General features: G+C 57.8%; 1 protein-coding gene across 1 annotated transcript in view; it reads left to right on the top strand.

Annotated features, from left to right (window-relative positions):
• Positions 1-21681, top strand: part of Dlgap2 (DLG associated protein 2) — a 255830-nt gene that overhangs the window by 77113 nt on the left and 157036 nt on the right. The window lies entirely within an intron of this gene.

Here is a 21681-nt window from a genome sequence, read left to right on the forward strand (position 1 = left end):
GGGTGGAAAACGCCAGAGCCGCGTCTGCTTAGGGTCCCCAGGACCCCAGGTTTAAGAACCTTTCACAGCCCCGAGTTTCCCAGCAGAGCTATGTTGAGTTCTTTCGGCACACCTTATTTTCACAGAACATTTAATTTTGTGAGATAGTTCTTGCCCAGAAATACTTCATGGCCAAATTGTTATTGGAAGCCATCATCATGAATGGCTCCTCTCTGGAACCACGTTGGTGTATTCCACAGACCCTTTAGTCAGCAGCTCGGCAGCACCAGCTGGATGCACTAGGGCAAGCATGTCTCAGAAAAATCAGACAGAAGTGGGTGCTGCTGGGTGCGCCTCCCTAGGGACCTTGCCAGGAGGTGTGACCTCACAGGTTCCCTGCAGCCAGGCCCGTGCAGAGGGGCTCTGGAAGAGGAGCGTGGTGCCCTAGGGGTCCACGTGGCTGCCTCTGGGCACACCCACAGGCGCCAGCAGGTGCCCGTCCCTAGATGCCCATGGCGGTCCTGCACACTGCAGACGCCATGGGCCACCGACAAGGGTGTTTCATGGAGTCTGCATTGTTCATGGCAGAATGTCAGTCAGGGTGCTTGGCACGATTCCCACTCCTGGGTGAGGTCTCTGAGGCTTGCGGCCTTGAGGGGCTCAGGCCAGGTAGATCAGGCCTGGAGTCCACGCTCCCCAGCCCCCAGCCCTGTTGGCACGAGTCCAGCGAGTTTCTGGGCACAACAGATGGTGGGTTTAATTTGCGACATATGGAAGTCACCTGATTTTAGATGGAAGATAGTCCAGCCACTCTGTGGTAGTCAAACCACTCTGTGGGACAAAGCAAGATTTGGCCGACGCTTTCTGTGAAGAGCTAGACAGAGAATATTTTTGTTGTGCAGGCCATGTGGTCTCTCACACCTACTGACCCCAATTCCTGTTGGGAAGATCAGCCCAGGCCACAGTGTGTGAATGGGCACAACTGTGTACCAATAAAACTTCATTTAAAATCAAGCAGGGTGTGGAGCTGGCCCGTGGAACGTCACGGTGTGCGGCCCTCTGATATGGAGATTTATGGCATGGAGTTACTTTTTGTTGTTACATTATAAGTGTATTTTGAAGTATTAAAATGTGAGGCATCTTTCAATACTTCTTGCCCAATAAAATAGAAGGGAAAGTATCCCTGGATAGGTAGCTTCCATTTGTGCTTTGATACGTGTAGTAGGAGAAATGCAGAATATTTTGTTGAAGGTCAAACACGTCCTTTGCAGAGGATGAGCAATGATCTGGTTTTGCTCAAGGTCACGTTGGTGAAAGCTTACGCTTCCTTAATTTCCGCCGACCTGTCGTGAAGTGTTCTCACCTTCTCTCCTGAGTATCCACTTGCCCATCAGTGCCCTCGGCAGGACCTTCTTACCCTTACCTTCTTCCAAAGCTCATGGCGCCCGCACATGCTGGCTGAGGGCTCCTGGGGGGGAGAGGTAGAGAGTAGTGAGAGAATCCGTGTGCCCCTTCTGCAGGACCTGTCCGTCCAGTGTGCCCAGGGCCCTGGACTCCACTGAGCAACCCAAGTCCAGCTGGGCTCTTGCTAAGGACCCAGTGTGGCAGGTCAGATGAGGCTCGTGGCCTCCTGGAACTTCTGCTCAGGGAGGAGGCAGGCAGCAGGTGTGGAGATGGGTGGTGGGCATGGCAGACAGGATTGGGGACAAGGCAGGAGTGCCTGCCACTGCTTGGAGTCCAAATGGGTCTGAGTGGCTCCTGGGCACCTGAGGCTCAGAAAACTTGCTGCAGAGGAACACGTGGTGCTGGGAGCCAGGGCACAGTGAGGGGGCACAGGCACCCATGGTCAGGAAGAACGGACCCAGGACAAGGCCAGGGTCACTTGAGGAAGGTCAGCTTGGGCAGTCCAGATGCTCTGGTACAGGAAGCCACTGTAACTGTGTAGCCCCAGATCCCGAGGGTGGGTTCCTTCCACTGTGGAGCTGCCAGCAATCGGCCATTTGGGAGGAGGGGCTGTGGGGACAGTGCTGCAGTAACAACAGCTGGGCAGTTTCTCCCGCATTTCTCCAAACAAGATTGATCCTGGGACCATATTTTGCAAATTAATTTTCACTTGGAAGTTCTATTTAGTCCTCCTCAGTCTGTCCATTTACTGTAAGAAAATATGAAGCTGCACAGGAGGGATCTCTCTGTCCATCCCAGCATCAAGCGGCAGGAGACACTGCATCTGCATCTGCAGTTGAGCTGGGGTGCAGGAGGACCGGATGCTGCGTCTCCTCAGCTGGAATGTGTGATGGACACAGAGACAGAGACACGGGGGAGTGTGTGCACAGCGGCAGTCACAGACACATCTCCCTGCTGAGGACACAGTGACGGTCAGATAGTAGGTGGGTAATGGATGAATACGTAGACACAGACAGGTATGTGTGAGCGGAGAGTAGATGGATTTAGATGAAGACGATGTTGAGAGAGAAGACAAGGCGAGAGAGAAACACACACAGAGGACCCGGGAGGGCCGAGGACAGTCTGCAGGACCTGGCTGTCTGACCAGCACCCCAGGCTCCGACCTGGAAAGGGGCTCCCTCTGCACTGTGCCCTTCCCCGGGGAGGTGAGGGCTCCCACCCTTCACGCCTGGTCAGTAGAGCAGAGACCACATCATCGGTGCGATTATTCTTGGCAATTAGTGTTCAGACAGAATGTTGAAGAATTATTTAGTTAAAATTGAGAATGTTTTCCACAAGGTCTCAGAGTCTCAGAAATTCTTTTCACCCATTTAGCTATAGGCAAACCAGGGCACCCTAGAAAAAAACAGGCAGTCCAGGGCCAGCAACAGCAAGCAGCGTCCTCCAGCTGAGAGTCACAGTCACACTGTCCACCCAGGCTGGACGCGGGCCTGGGCGGGCAGGCCCTGCACCTGGCCACGGGGCCTGGCGGCATGGGGCAGCAGGAGCCCAAGGCCAGCCTCGGTCTGCCGGTGGCTGAGGCACCAGGGAGAGCCAGCGGACCCCGTGGGAGGTGCCCACGTACGGGGCCGCGCCTCCCCGGCATGCTGACTTCTCAGTTAGCGGGAGGCGCCAGAACCTGGGTGAGGGTGCAGGTCCTGGCAGCCTGCGGCCTTGGCCTGGTTTTGCCTTAGGAGAGGTTTGGCATGGTCCGGGCGTGGGCACTGCGTTTTAATCCCTGAAACATCCAAGTCCCAGAGCTGGGCTCGTGCGCCATGCTGGAATTTCAGCCTGACCTCCGTCACTCGCGAATGCTGAGTTTTCTGGCGAGTGTTCTCATCTAGTTTTATGTCCCTCTCTTAACACTAATTGAAAGTGACGACGAGAACTTCACAATGAAAATTAACGAGCTCGGGACACATGGCATCTGTCAGGACGCCCAACGGCGTTGTCTGCTGTGCGTGGCGCTTCTTCCCCGCCGAGGGTGCACACGGCTCCACCCCGCCGAGGGTGCACGGTTCCACTTTGGGACACAGTTCTTTCACTTACCTTTCATATTTAGGCTCAAGTGCTTCCCCTGCCTCATCAGTGAAGTTGAAAAGGCAGCACAGAAGCTGCAGGTCCAGCTGCGCGTCCGCTGGACGTCCGCACCTGCCCCCACAGGGACTCCACATCTTTGAGGAGTCTGTTCCCACCATGCCTCTTTGAAGTGAGTCACACACATGGGCCAGTTCTTGGTCAACTGGCCTCCAGCCCCAGGGCCACCGGACACTGCATGGTGGGGCACCAGGAAAGCAAAGATGGATGTTCACTACAAACCCCACTGTTGGCTCAAGCCACCTGGCAGGCCCAGGCCAGGTAAACAGAGGCGCTCAGGCCACTGAGGCCCGGAGCCCTTGGGCCAGCCCTCCTTTGACTTTACCGTGTGGCTTGTAGCGTCCAGACAGCTGAGTCAGTCCTTCCTGCACAACATTCAGTGCTAGTCTCCGGTTTCGTTGATGAAAATTAGGAGACAATTTCAGCACAACCTATTTTTGGATCCATCTGTACATGGAAGATTGTCAGGCACTGTTGTGGGCAAGAGAGATGGGAGCCGGGTTTTACTTCTTTGCTTCATACACAAGCCAGACTCCATTCTCCACCAGCCATGATGGATGGATAGTCCAGGTCCAGCACAGAGGGACTGCGCATCCCATGCCCTCACCTGCATGTCCCCATACCAGCTCCCTGGCAGGTGAGGCATGCTGGGCTCCCCCCTGGCAGGCAGGCACGTGCTGTGCTTGGTGTCTCCCAGGTGTGTGGGACCGTGCCCTACAGAAGCAGGGTCCCTCTCCACCGGCATGGAAGTGGCAGTGTTGGGGCAGAGTGCAGGGGACGCCAGTCCTCCCGTGGCTGCAGGGAGAGAGGTGCCGCAGCTGGTGGGATGGCACTTGCTCGCTCCAGCAGGGTGCCGCGGCATTGCTCCCCAGGGCTGCGCAGCCGAGGCCCACTGCCTGGGATGCCTTGCTCTGGAGCTGGATTTTTGAGTCAGGGTACAGCGGCTGGTGCTGGGGGCTCCCGCACAGCCTGCAGTGTGCCTTCTCCAGTCCTCAGGTGGCTTTCCCCATCCACATCCCTGTCCTCCTGACCACTCCAGTCCTGTTGGATTTGGGCCTCCTAGGGGCTTTGTTTGACTTCTGCAAGCTCCTTTTTCCAGAAGCACCTGCTGGGGTGCTGGGGCCAGAGGGCACGTGAACGGGAGGTGACAGGTCAGCCCACACAGTAGCCCGTCCCCGACGAAGGCTCTAGTTCCCGTGAGCCTGGTGTTCACAGCCTGGTCTCCATGCTCCACACGGAGACCTGGGGAGCTGCCGCAATCTCTCCTGCCTGCAGCTCAGTGAGGGGCTGGCGTGTGAGCAGAAGCAGGTGCGGCAGGGTGAGGTGCTCCCCGTTCACAGAGGGCGCCCTGCTGTGATTTCAGGCCCACCGTGAACACGATGGTGTTTTATTCACTTTGTTGCATATGCAGTAAGACGCTGGGAATCCTGCAGCCGGCACACTCTGTCTGATTTTTGTGGAGGTTGGAGGTTGTTTGGCCCAGGAGTGTGGAAGCCTGGTCTCATCCCAGCAGCCTCCTCTCACACGCTCCAGCCGACACCCACACAGGTGTGTGGCACGCATGGGCTTTTGCACTTCTGGGCTGTGGAGCTCGGCCTCCCCTCTTGCTGTGTGAATGTCCAGGATGTGGCAAGGCGTCCTCCAGAGAGTTCCAGACTGCTTCTCTGGGAAGCCGCCCTCGTCCTGGTGCCCTTGTGGCTGAGAGCCCGCCCTCTGCACTCGGCTCCGTAGCTGTGTGGCCAGGGCAAGGTACTGCCGATCTTTGCTGTTTCAGCCTTTGCTCCTGGGGTGACAGGACTCGGGGGGTGGCTCAGGCCACAGGCTAAGAGGGCTGTGCACCTGCAGGTGCCCATAGGGTGAGCTGCCTTCTACCAGCTCCATGAAGCACTTTGCTGCCCTCAGGGGCAGGCACGCCTCCTTGAGCCAGTGGGCCCACCCGGGGACCTCTGCCCACAGCCGGATCCATCCTGGCTCAGGGCAGCCAAGAGCAAACCCATCACATTGGAGAATGAGATGATTAGGAGGAACCTGGGCTGTCTGCTGGGCTGCTACGTGTCCACTGGCCATCAGAGGATGGAGGAGGAGACGAGAGCCCAGACAGCTACCTGAACGCTCACCCCCTCTCCTCCCTACTGGCCGGGGCCCTTCCTAGTCCTGCTGAGCCCCACTGGTTGTCTGTGCAGGGGCAGGTGGTGTGTGCAGCTCTCTGCTGGATGTCTTCTTTGGCTTCTGTAAAGGGCTCAGGAAGGTGCCCAGAGAGGCAGGAAGCTCTGGGGCTATGGAGTGCCGGGGAGGAGACCACGGCTACTGAGCCCACACCTAGGGACTCACTAAGCGAGAAATGACAGTGTTTTTGCAACTGCCAAGCACCTGACTGCAAATGTTTAGACCTGACTGCATTCCTGGAAGCTGGGTGGCTCCCGAGGACGGCCCTGGCCCCATTCTCTCAGTTGACCTTCATGGGTCGGATTCCACCTGCACAGACTTCTGAGTATTGCAACTTGGTGGTAATTCATCTGAGGTCTCTACTGCAGATCGTGTTTATCTGACATGGTTTTCTCTTTCTTAGCGACATTTTAAAATGAGGACGAATGGAAATCTGCACACTTCCTGTACAGACTTGTCTTTATCTCTCATCTTCAGAATCATACCCAGCACCAGTTCTGCAGGCCACTCCTGGTGCTGCAAGATGTGCAGCTGCTTCTCTTCTCCAGCATCCTCTGGTCACACCTGCTTGGATAAAGGGCACTAAGTGAATCATGCCACCTTGGTCTCGCACTCTCACTCGGCTACCCTGGAGCCTGATCATGCCCCCTGCGGCTTCTCCTCCAGGTCTCAGGTGGTAACCCAGCTGCAGGAGGGAGGCTGGGAGCAGCAGACAACCACATTCCCCCGGAAGCCATCATGGGAAACAGCGTTCTCAGACGTGGCTCCTCAAGTAGCACCCATGGGAGAGACACACGCGTCTCTTCAGGGGTCTCCTGAAGCAGGAGCTGCAGCCAGGCACCCATGTGGGTTCCCACAGATGTCTCCTTCCTCTCAGACAGACGCCCTGCTCAAATGGATGCATAAAGGGTCCCAAGGCTGGAGTTTGGGAGGGTGAAGGCATCCTGGAGGAAGGAGCGGCAGGATTTAGGAGTTCAGTCCCACCCACAGCCACCTGCTCGTTCAGACCTCCTGTGCTGTGTGCAGCCACCTGAGAACGGAGGACCTGGGGAGGAGGGGAGCAAGGAGCTCACCTCTGAGTGAGTCCTGGGTCCTCAGCATGTGACCCAGGCTCGGCTCCAGCCCTGCCTCTGTCTCCCTGTGACTTGTCAAAGCTCTATCCTCGCCCCTTGCCAAGCCAATAATAAGGACAGGGTTTTGAGAAAAAGGCAAAAGCTTTGTTGCTTTGCTAGCAAAGGAGAAGCACAGGGGACTCCTGTCCCAGAGGCTGTGATTCTGCCCGTCAGCAGGAACAGGGGGCTTTAAAAGAGGTGATTCAAAGGCTGCATTCCACGTGTTCTCTGTTGGAGTTGTAATTCACTTGTTAATTTGGGAGACAGTCATTTCTGGGATCTTCCGGTACCAAGCCTGAAGTCTGGATTACTTGGTTCCTAAGGTGGGTGCGTGCTCAGGGACAGATAACTGCATAGGTTGGGGAAGAAAGGTAATCCTGCTTCCCCTGAGATTAGGGATGGGGAGAGATTAGGGAGGAGCAGGGAGAGAGGAAGAGAAAGAAACACGTCTGTTTTAAGTCCCAGCAGCAGAGCAGCAAAGACTGTATCAAAGCAGGAAGTGGACCCTGTTACGTGACCCCAGGGCATCCTGCCACGTCTGAGCCCCACGGCCTCACCGCCCAGCTGCAGGTGTGCTTCCTGGGAAGAGCAGGGGCTGCACGGGATGCTGCCCAGAGCCCACTGACCTCCTCTTTCCCCACCTTTCTGAATGATCCCAGAGCCAGGTCCACACAGTGACAGTCCCAGACCTGCTCACTCTGTCGCCCTGGGACACCTGCATGAGGGGCCTCCCTCCAGTGCAAGCTCTGCAGACGTTTGCAGAGGCGTCTCACCACAGCAACGCTGAGCCCTGAAGTCAAAGCCACTTTCGCCACTCTTGTTTTAATTCAGGGTTCACAGCTCAGTTTGAGCAGAGTGCGTCCCTTCTGGAGCTTCCTGCTCTGCTGTGCAGGTGGGAGCACAGGCCTAGCTTCTCCTGCCTTCCTCCCTGCCTATCTAGTTCTCCAAATCCCCCTTATCTGGATGGCCACCCCCAGAGCCAGGGAACTGCAGACCTTTGCAGGAGACCAGTGGCACCAGGAGCTGGCCACCGGCAGTCTCTGCCCAGCTGTGGCTTGGCCAGTGTTGCCAGGTCCTCTGAGCTTTAAAGGAAGCCAAGAATCTGGTTTCTGTCCACAATCTCATTTTCAGATGTTAGGAAGTAATTTTCAGAAGATGCCATTTGTGTGAAGGCGATCTACCCGCAGGGAGAAGTGGCCACTGCAGTGAGGCCCACCTGCCTGCAGGAGAGGCTGGAGGAAAGGGCAGTCCCTGTAGGCTGTCCTGGGGACTGTCCTGGGGTCCCCTGGGATTGGAGTCAGGACAGGAAAGCCCAGGGGTGGTACAGACACTGAGCGCCCCGGGTCTCCACGGGCCTCACAAGCAGAGCCAGGAGAGACCTCTGCACCAAGGCCGGGATGGGCCCAGCCCTGTCTGATGGTCAGAAGCACCATCCAGTGCTGGAGAGAGGCCAGAAGTAGGGGGCCACCCAGGGCCAGAGCTCCTCGCCTTCCTCGGGTCATAGTAGACCCCAGGTTTCCATGAGACACTCGCGTCAAATGAGAGTGCGCTGGATGGAGGTGGGCGGCCAGGAGACCTTTCAGATGCTGCGAAGATAGGAGAGACCAGACTCAGGGGAGCTCTGTCCACTGCAGAGCTTGGCCTGACCCAGAGGACCCAGGGTGTGGACAGCAGGGAGCAAGGACTTAGGCCCCTCCCTCACCAGCGCCCAGCCAGGGTACCAGCTCCCTCAGGGCTGGACTTGCAGAGGTGGCTCCCAGTCCTGCAGAGACTCAGGAGCGGGGGGCGCTGGCAGGGATGCTGAGGGGGCTGCCTGGTCATCGATGCACAGGCCTCCACGGAGGCCCTCACCCAGCACGGGGCCCTGGACCTGTGGTCCCGGTGCGGGCAGCTGGTGCTGAGGGTCGCCAGGTGTGCGAGGCGGGGTTTTGATCCAAGTGCTTCCCTCCCTAGAGGAGAAGATGCACAGCACTGTGGGCGCTCTCGGGTGTCGCCGGGTGCCCCGGGATGCGGGCAAGGATGGCTTCCGATGTTGCTCGCTGATGAATAATGCCTGCTGGTGTCCTCTGGCCCGTCTCCATAACCAAGTATCCAAGCGTGCAGAGCCGCACGGCCAGTGCTGCTGCACTTCCCCAGGAACTCCCGGGCGCGGGGGCACACAGGGCAGGAGCTGCTCTGCCCTGCCAGGGGCGGGAGTGGGCATGGCACGTGCTGTGTGTCACCTCCAGGAGGGAAACCAGGTGGCAGCTGGCTGCCAGGTGTTCGCACCTCACAGAGCTGGTCCAGCCTGGGTGGCCTCAGGAACCCTGCCCCACACTGCCTCCGGCTCCGCCTCTGCCACAGAGGACCGCCCTCAGAGTGAGGCCCTCCAGGGGCCAGCGTGACTGACATCACTGTGCCGGAGGGTCGGACTCCACAGTGGGGGCACGGGAAGGTCTCCCAGGGACAGTAGTTCCTATCCCCCCACCCCTTAAGTGAGTTCTGAAGTGCGGCTTCCTGAATTGTCAACACCTGTGTGTTCCTTCCTTCAGGAGGAGGACATGGGTCACCCACTTATCCCAGGGCCAGGGCTGGGGAGAGGGAAAAAGTACGCTTCCTGGCCTCAAGGGTGTCCCATTCCAGGAGGGCCAATGCCAGACAGTTTCTCCTAAGTGGACGTGGTGACCAGAGGGAGTGAGGCGTGGAGGGCAGGACAGAGGCCGTGGGGGAGGGTGTGGAATGGCTTCGAGGCCCGTGTATGGTGGTGCATGGGTCGTCAGTTTCACTGGACCCAGCTGGAGCCTGACGGGAGAGGATCGTGAGCAGTGAGTGGCAGTGAGGCCTGGCCAAGAGCCCAGAGGCTGGAGGAAGGCACACGATCCCTGGTGTTCCGTGGCACTTAGGGTACGAAATAATGGTGGGGTGTTAAGTGGGTCATTGAGAGACAGAGGGACTCTGAACTCGACAGCTAGGCCAGCATTCACGTTAAACCCCACACTCACCTGACCTTGGGGCCCCATTACCCTGGCTTACTACTGAAGGGGACAGTTTGAGGATGTTTCTCCTGGGAGTGGGAGTGACTGTTGAAACAAGGTGGACCATATTTACCACGTCTTGGACATCAAATAATGTAATGCAGAACAGCAGGATAACTTGAAAATTCCTCTCAAGAACTTAAGTCCAGAGCCTGCTCTTTTGGGTTCTCTTTTGCATCTCAAAGTTATTTAGGAATCTGGGTAACATGTGTCACCATTCTCTGGGAAAATTACAGATCAATACACACACCAAAGTTAGCACACGCTCACAATCCCAAAACTGAGAGCATGCTTGAGAGGCTGCATCCTGAGGCTGCAGACGTGGCCAGCAGGGGCCAGGCAGGACAGGGCTAGGCCACCCTCCAGAGCAAGCTGTTCCCACCACTCCAATCCTCACGGAAGCACAGGTCCTGTGGTGAAGCAGAAGCAGCTGGGAAGGTAATTCCAGGTGCTGTGCTGCATGTCTCCTACACACTGCTTTCTAAAACAGTGCTTGCTATTCTTCACCTACGTTCTTGACTGTGATTTAGAAGGTCACTGGTTGTTCAAGCACTCACAGTGTATCAGAATTAAATGTCAGGTTCTTATCAGAAACTCTGTTCCTCACTTGGCTGGAGTCCAGTCGTGACTCCTAGAAACTGGTGGAGGAACTGGAGGAGACAGGGACCCGGTGCGTGAGTCCAGGGGCAGCTCTGTCCCTAAATCCCACCTTACTTCTTTGAGCTTCTAGATAAGCTTTTACCTGGGACCCAGCTGTCCCTGTCCCTGAAGTATGAACACTGAACTGCCTTTCCCTCGTGTGGCCTCTTCCTTGACAGCACGCACAGGTGCTTCTTCCACTCAGATGCCTGATCCCTGTCCTCCTTCCTGCCCCTGAGCAGGGGGCCCAGCACCTGTGGGTGCACAGGGCTGGCACAGGTCCTTCCATAACCCACATGCCCACAGTGAGCAGGGAGCCCAACACCTGTGGGTGCACAGGGCTGGCACAGGTCCTTCCAAGCCCACATGCCCACAGTGAGCAGGGTGCCCAGCACCTGTGGGTGCACAGGGCTGGCACAGGTCTTCCACAGCCCACATGCCCACAGTGAGCAGGGGGCCCAGCACCTGTGGGTGCACAGGGCATGCACAGGTCTTCCATAGCCCACATGCCCACAGTGAGCAGGGATCCCAGCACCTGTGGGTGCACAGGGCTGGCACAGGTCCTTCCATAGCCCACATGCCCACAGTGAGCAGGGAGTCCAATACCTGTGGGTGCACAGGGCTGGCACAGGTCTTCCATAGCCCACATGCCCACAGTGAGCAGGGAGTCCAATACCTGTGGGTGCACAGGGCTGGCACAGGTCTTCCATAGCCCACATGCCCACAGTGAGCAGGGGGCCCAGCATCTGTGGGTGCACAGGGCTGGCACAGGTCTTCCACAGCCCACATGCCCACAGTGAGCAGGGAGTCCAATACCTGTGGGTGCACAGGGCTGGCACAGGTCCTTCCATAGCCCACATGCCCACAGTGAGCAGGGAGCCCAACACCTGTGGGTGCACAGGGCTGGCACAGGTCCTTCCATAGCCCACATGCCCACAGTGAGCAGGGAGTCCAATACCTGTGGGTGCACAGGGCTGGCACAGGTCTTCCATAGCCCACATGCCCACAGTGAGCAGGGAGTCCAATACCTGTGGGTGCACAGGGCTGGCACAGGTCTTCCATAGCCCACATGCCCACAGTGAGCAGGGGGCCCAGCATCTGTGGGTGCACAGGGCTGGCACAGGTCTTCCACAGCCCACATGCCCACAGTGAGCAGGGAGCCCAACACCTGTGTGTGCACAGGGCTGGCACAGGTCTTTCATAGCCCACATGCCCACAGTGAGCAGGGAGCCCAACACCTGTGGGTGCACAGGGCTGGCACAGGTCCTTCCATAGCCCACATGCCCACAGTGAGCAGGGAGCCCAACACCTGTGGGTGCACAGGGCTGGCACAGGTCCTTCCATAGCCCACATGCCCACAGTGAGCAGGGAGTCCAATACCTGTGGGTGCACAGGGCTGGCACAGGTCCTTCCATAGCCCACATGCCCACAGTGAGCAGGGAGTCCAATACCTGTGGGTGCACAGGGCTGGCACAGGTCTTCCATAGCCCACATGCCCACAGTGAGCAGGGGGCCCAGCATCTGTGGGTGCACAGGGCTGGCACAGGTCTTCCACAGCCCACATGCCCACAGTGAGCAGGGAGTCCAATACCTGTGGGTGCACAGGGCTGGCACAGGTCCTTCCATAGCCCACATGCCCACAGTGAGCAGGGTGCCCAGCACCTGTGGGTGCACAGGGCTGGCACAGGTCTTCCACAGCCCACATGCCCACAGTGAGCAGGGTGCCCAGCACCTGTGGGTGCACAGGGCTGGCACAGGTCTTCCACAGCCCACATGCCCACAGTGAGCAGGGGGCCCAGCACCTGTGGGTGCACAGGGCTGGCACAGGTCTTCCACAGCCCACATGCCCACAGTGAGCAGGGAGCCCAACACCTGTGTGTGCACAGGGCTGGCACAGGTCTTTCATAGCCCACATGCCCACAGTGAGCAGGGAGTCCAACACCTGTGGGTGCACAGGGCTGGCACAGGTCCTTCCATAGCCCACATGCCCACAGTGAGCAGGGAGTCCAACACCTGTGGGTGCACAGGGCTGGCACAGGTCCTTCCATAGCCCACATGCCCACAGTGAGCAGGGGGCCCAGCACCTATGGGTGCACAGGGCTGGCACAGGTCTTTCCATAGCCCACATGCCCACAGTGAGCAGGGGGCCCAGCACCTGTAGGTGCACAGGGCTGGCACAGGTCTTTCATAGCCCACATGCCCACAGTGAGCAGGGGGCCCAACACCTGTGGGTGCACAGGGCTGGCACAGGTCCTTCCATAGCCCACATGCCCACAGTGAGCAGGGAGCCCAACACCTGTGGGTGCACAGGGCTGGCACAGGTCCTTCCATAGCCCACTTGCCCACAGTGAGCAGGGGGCCCAGGAGGTGAGTTGGCAGCAGGAGCAGAGTGATGCACCCTTGTCCCAGGCCAGGGCCAGGACTCCTGAGGCTCAGAGCCTGAGACACCTGGAGCCATGTTCATTCACTCGAGCGCCAACTCCAGGCCCACCACCACCCATCAGAAGGTCCTGCAGACACTCCTCTTCCCTTCACAGCACGTAGGACAGAGGATCCACGTCAGGCTGAAGAGACTCCTGATCAGCAAGGCCAGGCCCAGCCCGCCACGAGGTTAGCCTGGCTGACCAGGCCCAGCACTGGCTGAGGCTGGCCTGGTTTGCTGTTGGTTTCCTAGACACTTGAAGTGAGTGGCACTTTTGCAATTTTTGTTAAATATATAAATATTTATATTTATAAATAAATATAAACTTCTCAACAGGAAAAGCCACACCATTAAATTTGACATTTATTGAAATCTTCCTCAGTCCTTTTCTGCCTTCTCTCCTTCCTTCCTGGAGAACAAGGCATGGGAAGGACATGTCTATCTGGTGTCCTTCTGTGTGTCTGTCATGCCCCGTGTCCGTCTACATCTCTGTCTTTGTAAATCTGCCAGGAAACCACGTGCCATGACTGCAGTAAGGATCCACAGAAGCAGCGTGACTGTGACTTGTCCTCACACCTGTACCTTAGAACACAGCCGGCATGTCTCAGAAGAGTCTAGAGGAGCTGCCTCTGTGGACGTCCCAGACACGGGGGCCTTAGAGAGGGCTGGTCCTAGGGACCAAAGACAGGCCATTGCAGAGAGATCAGCCCACCCCAAGGCACAGGGGAGCAGCCTGGTGTGTTGGGGCTACTGTAAGCCTGCAGGGTAGAGCAGAGGGGGCATGCCTGAGGCCGGGAGGCCAAGGAGCCCAGTGCCCATTACAAAGGCAGAACCTGCCTCTGGCCAGTGGTTCTCACACCTCACCGTGCATCAGAATCTCCCTGGCCCCTCAGACCTGACTCCTGGACCCACTGGATCTGCCAGGGCTCCCGGGGGCCTGTGGGTGCCTCTCTCCAGACACTGATGCTGCGGGTACAAGGTCCACCCTCTGGGACACGGCATTCCCAGGTGCTGGGCAGCATAGTGCCAGGTGGCTCTGCACCTGCTCCAGTGCCGAGGATGGAGGCTCTGGGGAAGCTCTGGGCAGGGGAGCACCTCGCCTCGCCTCTCCTGGTGTTCACCACTGGCCAGCTCTGCAGGTGACCTGGGCAGACGCCGATCCCGTCCTGCCTCTGTGGGTCCTGGGGAAGGCAGGTTCCCTCCAGGAGCCCCACTCCACAAGAGGTTCCGGGCCTGGCACGTGGGCACATGAGGTGTGGGACCCTGTGGGGTGCTGTCCTGCGTGTCCTGGGACGTTGGGGAGCAATCGTGTGAAATAAGACGGAGAATGAAGCCACACGCCGGGCACTGTGTGATGGTGGGCGACTGGAGCTGGACCAGCTCTCGCCTGTCTGAGGGGGAGGGCCGCGTGGGGGGAGGTCGGGAGCAGCGGCGGAGGGTGGTGCTTCTCTTGTTGCATCACCGTGTTCCTGTCTGGCGATCGTAGGATTTTCAGAGCGAAACAGTGTTAAGTGCAATGGAATCAGGATTTAGTTCAAGGTGAGAATGACTTAATCTGTGCTTTGTGCTTCAGTGTGAAACCACAGGAGTTCAGTTTAAACCTGCATGCAAGATACCCTAAGTATGCAAGGGTTTCAGTTGAAGGACCACAGATCATTCTTTTTTTTTTTCCTTTATTTTATTTATTGATATGTGGTGCTGAGGATTGAACCCAGTGCCTCATCCATGCTGGGCAAGCGCTCCACCACTGAACCACAACCCCAACCCCCACAGATCATTCTTTAACTTAGGTGGCAATGTGTGCAGCCTGAATTTAGTTCCAATCTCAGTTGTCCTTTAAGACCAAATGCATGTGGGTCCTACCATTCCTTCTGGGGTCTGGGACAGGGCATGGGGGTGGTTTCCAGGCTGGTTTTGCCCTGGGGGCAGGCTGCAATGGAGAGCAGGGCCCACATTTAGCTTGGCTCTGTGCATGTTTGCGTCCACGTGTGTTTAATTGAGCAACTAAGCAGTAGGACGTCAGCTGAGAAGCTCAGCTCTCAGGGACAGACATGCATGGCCAGGTATGTGCAGTCCAGCATGCCAGGGAGCAAGAGGCAGCGATGGGGCTCCTTGGCTCTGGCTCCTCTAGAGAGCACTGTGGCCTCCACACACCTGAGCTCCAGCTCGCCTCTGGGCTTCTGCTGGGCACTCGGGAGCACCACTGCCTCAGGGCGGGGAGAAGGCTGTCAGAGATGCACACTGGGTGTAGCAAGGGCTGCAGCAGAGGCCATTCCCTCAGCTGAGAAGTGCGTTTGGTCAGCCTTTCCTGTCTCATTTCACCAGGACAAAGGCCAGGCCCTCCCTCCTATCTTCCCCCAAACCTGCTTCCCCCGGCGGGTGGAGCTGCAGCCTCCACGGTTCACGAAGGCCCTCCATAGCCAGGGCGTCCACTGGTTGGGAACTCAGTATGGCCTCTAGCATCCATCTACACAGCTGGAAACGTGGCCGAATCTTGCCTGCTGTGCCCAGATCCCTGTGCTGGTGGGGTGTCGTCGCCGCTGGAGGACGCTCAGTCAGTGGGTGGAGGGGTGTGTATGGCTGCGGCAAGGGCCGTCCTGCCTGGGAAGTCGTTCGACAAGGTCAGCATCCCTCTGCACTGCGGCCCAGCGGTCTCATGGGGTCCAAGACCCTCCTCGAGCCCTGCCTCCCTGTGGACCTCCCCAGGGCGCAGAGAAGCCCCCGGCACCTTGCTGCAGCCTTCCTCCAGGGGCCAGTTCCGCCTGCTTCTCAGGAAGTGTGGGCGCAAGGTCACCAGAGGCGTCGTGATGGTGGGAAGCCGAGTGTCTCTGCGGCCCCCTTGGTTATCGGAGGGCATGTGGGAGGGATCTGCTCTGCTGTGCTTGCTGTGGCTCAGCGTCGGTTTTCTCTGTGATGTAACTAGGCGGCAGAGGATATCTGCGTCCATTTAGGGTTAGGGACTGGAACTCCACGTTTACTTCTCGCTCTGAGGTTCTGCCATGACCCGTCTTTTCAAGGCTGGTCAGCTTTGCTTTGCATTATCAAAACACAGTGTGAGGGATCGTGGACGGGGAGATCACCGAGCAAGTGCGTGTCCCTGCTCGTGGGTGGCCTGGCTGCCCGTGTGCGATGCCCCCGCGACCTGTCTCTGCACAGTGAGCCACCACCGTGGACAAGGGCATCCGAGCTGCCTTTCCTCCTGGAAAGGAGGCCGCTCCTCTCTGGGGTCAGCGGAGCCCAGACCTCCTCAATCAGGGTCCGTGTGTCCCAGGTAACATGACAACAGCCGGAAGAGGAGCCTGGACCACACGGTGAACCCTGAAAGAGAGCTGGGCCCCCTGCGGCGACCGGCCCAGGACCGCCCTGCCTGGCAGGCCCAGCCGCACCCTGGGTAGAAGCACCCAGTGCCGCACCTCCCACTGCACAGGCAGCTCTCCTCAGCTCAGCTCTTAGAGAGGGGCGAGCTCCGGGCAGACTCCCCGCCGGGCTCACGCACAGCCACCGCGAGCAGAGTGCTCCAGCCTCAAGACTGGGGCCCCAACTCCGGTGACTCAGGTCCAGTGACCCCTGAATTGGGGCCACCGCCTTTGCTGGCATCCTGGGCGTGGGCACTGTGCCAGGACGCAGCAAGAGCTTCATCTTCATCAGCTGCTCCCAGCCCAACTGCCCAGCTCGCGGGCACACTCACCGTCCCGTTTGAAAGATGGAGACGGCAGACAGCTGAGCTGCTGCCAGGACCCAGAGCAAGGCCGGCGGGGGGCCTCCACCTCCCGCCCTCTCCCCGGCTGCATTCCTTCCCTCAGCGGGCCAGCCTGGCTGGAGCTCCTGTGGGCTCCACCTCCCCAACCCTCCTGAACGTCCACCATGTCCATCGCTAACCAGGTCCCTGCAGGTCCTTGTGCTGTAGAGACAGGAAAACAGTCCAGGAACTGGTTTGCTTTCTAGTCAGGGAGGGCCCTGGCTGGAGGGTGGGGTCAGGAGAGCCTTGGCCACAGTGTGGGGGTGCGGCCACACCTCTGCGAGGCTGGACCCCTGACCTCTGGGTGACTTCCCTTCAGGGCAAGGGTGCAGAGCTTCTCCCTGCCTGCCATGCATCCTTGGGCAGAAGTGACCTTCTCCATTTAATTCTTCTTTACATCCCTGGCCTGGCCAAGTGGCTTGTTCTAGCAGTATCTCAATAAATCCTTTCAAAGGAACGTGTGCAACTTGCACCAAGCGTGCAGGAACGAGGGTCAGCGTCGGTGCTACGACAAGCGTGCGGTGCGTGTGGCAGCACTGGGAACCAGGCTCTGGGCCAAGCTCTTCCCTGGCCTTGCTGCCCACCTCACTGCAAATTAGCTGCACCTGTTAGCCGCAGCCGCCAACTCCCCAGAAATTATGGAATGACATTGCAAGTTACTGCAGAAGCATTTCAGTTACCATGACCGAGCTGAACCGAGCCCTCCACGTTGCAAGAGCACAACTCGAGCAGAAACTCACCCTGAGGATGTAGAGGACAATCTGCAGGAAAGACACAGCACTGCTGAGCCACCCAGCAGCCCCCAGAGCCTGTCCAGGTGGCCCATCACAAAGCAGAACAAGGGAGGCACCCAGAAGGACCAGCATGAACACCACCTGGCCGTGATGAGCATCTGCACCATCTGTGTTCAGCAGACAGCGCCTGGGCCCCTCCAGAAGTTCTCGCTACCCATCCTCCTGAGCAGGGACGGTGGGCTATTAAATGGGACAAAGGGACAGCTGTCTCAGAAAAAGGTCACATTGGATTCCTACATAGCATCTGAACTTAAATCCCAGGGGATCAAAGCTCAACTCCTCAGGAGGCCTGGAGATGATCCCAAAGGCTAGGAGAGAGTCTCTTCTATTTGACCTGATAAAACACTAAGGAAATCCTTTTTCACCAAAATCAGACTCTAAAGAAATCACAAATAGAGACACCAGAGCACTGAGGCAGAGTTAATCCTCTTTCCCAATCTGTAAAAAGGTTAATCTGTTCAAAAGCTCTAACAGACACTACAAAGATCAACAAGAGGCGAAAACGGTAGCTTGCCAGGATCTGCAGAAAATAAACACAGTCGAGGCTTCAGAGACGGGCAGCTTCTCAGCAGTCACCCGAGCACTTCAGAATGAGCTTCCCCGTTCTCCCGTCGGAGTGGCCCCAGGCTCATTCAGCAACATCAGCAAGGACTGGGAAACTAGCGCTCGCCTTGACGCTTCCGTGTTAGGCATGCTGCAGCTCTGTTCAGCAATTCCAAGGGAGCATGGCTCTTTTCAAGTGCAGAATGGGACGAGGTGACAGGTTGATACCTGTGTAATGACTGGGGCCCTCCGTTGCTTGATACCTCTGTCCCACCCATGCTGAGCTCAGAACCCAGGGCCCTCCCCAGGGCCTGGGGCACCCTCAGCTCTCTGTCTGCACATCCGGCTGGCCGAGATCCCACGTTGGGCGAGACGTGCAGCACTGTCCTGTGTGTGGCTGATCTGCTCAGCAATGTCCTCCAGACCTCCCACGTGGCCACACATGGCAGGATTCCCTTCTTTGATGACTGAGTGGTACCCCTTGTAGCAACACACCATGTTTCCAAAGTGAGCACAGCTCTTCAGAGAAATCCCACTGCTACTGACCTAAGGGAATAGGAAATACAAATTTCTGTTTGCCCCTGAGCCCAGCACTTAGAACATGGGAGAATACAGGAAATTTCTACACATTTACTGTGTTTTAGGGAAAAATCAAGCAAATATGCAAAGACGTGTGTACAGAAATAGGTCTGGCTTTTCTTCGCAGTGGAAAGAAGTCAGAAGCCATGCCGAACGTGCCCTGGAAGAGGACTGGGCAGGTTGACTGAGCAGCTCTCTAGGGAACGTGTGCTGTGCCCTGTGCACGGAGAGGCCCCATCAGCAAGCACCCTCCCTGCCAGCCTGGGCTGCGGACGCTGATAAGCACATTCCGTCCTGTTGTGTGAAGTGGGAACCAGAGGGCACCCGTCAGCGCGAGACCTGTCCCGTCGGGGCCAGGGAAGGCAGGACAGCCCCTGCTCATGCGGAGCAGGGAGGATCAGTCTACCATGCAGAGTCACTGCATGCTATTTTTGTTTTGAAAATAAATGAAGTGCTTTCTGAGTTGTCCTACGGTGTGGGGGATAAAGTACTGGAAACTCAGAGAGATAAAAGTGCCCACCTGCTCCTGCCAGAGGCTGAGTCATGGAGAGACACACAGCACCAGGGACATGGGGAGCAGACCTCCGCCCTGTGGCGTGAGTGCCGAGGCCTCACACCTGCACGTGGGAAGCCAGCAGAGGCTGAGGGGCCGAGGGGCAGGCTCGGCCTGGGTCTCAGCCCAGGTGGCCCCTCTCCACAGCCAGCAGAAATGTCCTGGTATTGCACGGCACATCTCAGCCCCATGGATGTCATGGGGACAGGGCTGAGCTACATTCTGGTCAGGTGACCGCTGGCAGCTCTCCGCAGGCGTTTTCCAGCTGAGTGAACTAATAAATCCGTCCACGCTTCACGGCAGCAGAGTCCCTGAGCAGACGCCTTGGGTGGGAGCTTCTGCTGGCCAGGCCCTTCGCCTCCCCATCTCTGCGGTGCAGTGGGTTCGTAAGGAGGACTCCTCAGGCCTGCCAGGGACTCCATGCCTGTGCTCAGTGATGCAGTGCAGGCTGACTCTGCAGAGGGGTTTTCATTATTCAGGGTTCATTCAGATATCGGGCAAGAGTATACTCTTACTTAAGCACCAATTAATAAAAGATCTGATAATCAAAACATGTCTCCAAGCAGAACACACCCCCTTGGCTCCAGCAGTAGACACCGTCAGCAGGGGACTTCTCCAAGCCTGGAGCGGACGTGGCCTTGGGCATCATTTCCTGAGGCTACTCTTCTCTTTCCTTCATAGAGTGAGTTGCAGAACCCACCTGGCCCACCCCAGCCATCCAAGAGACCCTTGTGAGCACAGACTATGGAGTCTCCAGAGCCAGAGGAGGCACTCACACTGGGTCCATGGGGTCAGAGAACCTAGGATCCCAGCAGGGCTTCTGGGAGTTAGAAATGCAGTTGTAGAAAGTGCTTTACTCTACTTATGGTTTGCAAGACAAAACTAGAAGAAACAGCAGCTCACAGAAAGTGGGACACAAAGTAAGGGAATGAGAGTGAGAAGGTGGCTTGTTATGGCAGCTCTCCCCAAGCCCTGGGTGGACATGCCTTGTTACGGAGTCTCTCCCCAAGCCCTGGGTGGACATGCCTTGTTACGGAGGCTCTCCCCAAGCCCTGGGTGGACATGCCTTGTTACGGAGGCTCTCCCCAAGCCCTGACGTGGACATGCCTTGTTACGGAGTCTCTCCCCAAGCCCTGGGTGGACATACCTTGTGTTATGGAGGCTCTCCCCAAGCCCTGACATGGACATGCCTTGTTACAGAGGCTTTCCCCAAGCCCTGGGTGGACATACCTTGTGTTATGGAGGCTCTCCCCAAGCTCTGATGTGGACATGCTTTGTTATAGAGGCTCTCCCCAAGCCCTGGGTGGATATGCCTTGTTATGGAGGCTCTCCCCAAGCCCTGGGTGGACATGCCTTGTTATGGAGGCTCTCCCCAAGTCCTAGGTGGACATGCCTTGTTACAGAGGCTCTCCCCAAGTCCTGATGTGGACATGCCTTGTTACGGAGGCTCTCCCCAAGCCCTGGGTGGACATGCCTTGTTATGGAGGCTCTCTCTAAGCTCTGACGTGGACATGCCTTGTTATGGAGGCTCTCCCCAAGCCGTGACGTGGACATGCCTTGTTATGGAGGCTCTCCCCAAGCCCTGGGTGGTCGTGCCTTGTTCTGGAGACTCTCCCCAAGCCTGGGTGGACGTGTCTTGTTACAGAGGCTCTCCCAAGCCTGGGTGGACATGGGAGTGTTGTCACCATCTCCAGGTCTCAGGTCCACTGTCGCTGCTCAGCAAAGAACCAAAGAATGGGAGGCAGAGAAGGAGCCACAGGTGTTGCTGCCAGAGTGAGCACCCAGCAGGAAAGCCCCTTGTGTTCCTCTGGTGGGTCAGGGTCTCTTCCCTCCTGGCTCCCTCGTCGTCACTCACTGGCACCCCTCCACGTCCACCTGCCATCTCAGTCCTTTCACTGGATCCCCGCTTGGGTGCACAAGCACTGTGTCACCTGGGAGTCTCCTTTCTGGGATGCTCTTGGGGCTCGTGCCATCTGCGTCTGCCCCGACTTCCTCATTCATTCTGAATCTCCCTCGGGGTCAAAGAGCTCACAGTGTCCTAGAGAAAGCCCAGGACCAGAGCTGTGGGAGCTCGGACACAAGGAGCTCTGCAGGAGACCGACCTCGCTGCTGGACCACGGTGCTGGGCCTGGACAGCCGGCCCGCAGGCTCAGAGGGGACAGACTGGGAAACAGAGCCTGGCTCCACCGCAGCGCTGGATGAGGAGGAAGATGCACAGTCCCCTGCCACCCTTGGAGGCCCGGTGGCCAGGGAGCAGGGCGCCTGGGGCGCACCAGACCACCCGTCCAGTGGTCAGTTGGGCACTTTTCCAAAATACTTTTTCAGGAAACCCAGGGGGGTGTGCTGGTCCAAAAACAAGAGGAAAACAGAGAAAAGTGTGGACTCTGGAAAACCAGGTGCCTGGCAGAGGCGAGGGGCAGCGGCAGGTCCTGGGCCAGGAGAGGCCCCGTCTTAGGGGAAAGATGCTGTGACTGTTGAGAAGGCTGACCGGGTCAGCATGGGGACCCAGAGACGGCACAGGCTAAGAACGAAGACTCGCTCCGGGAGAGCAGAGCTTGTGAGGAAGCAGCCCCAGTTCTGTGCCGGTGGGCAGTGAGCGGC

Source organism: Sciurus carolinensis, chromosome 4, assembly GCF_902686445.1.
Source record: "Sciurus carolinensis chromosome 4, mSciCar1.2, whole genome shotgun sequence".
In the NCBI taxonomy this organism is placed as follows: domain Eukaryota; kingdom Metazoa; phylum Chordata; class Mammalia; order Rodentia; family Sciuridae; genus Sciurus; species Sciurus carolinensis.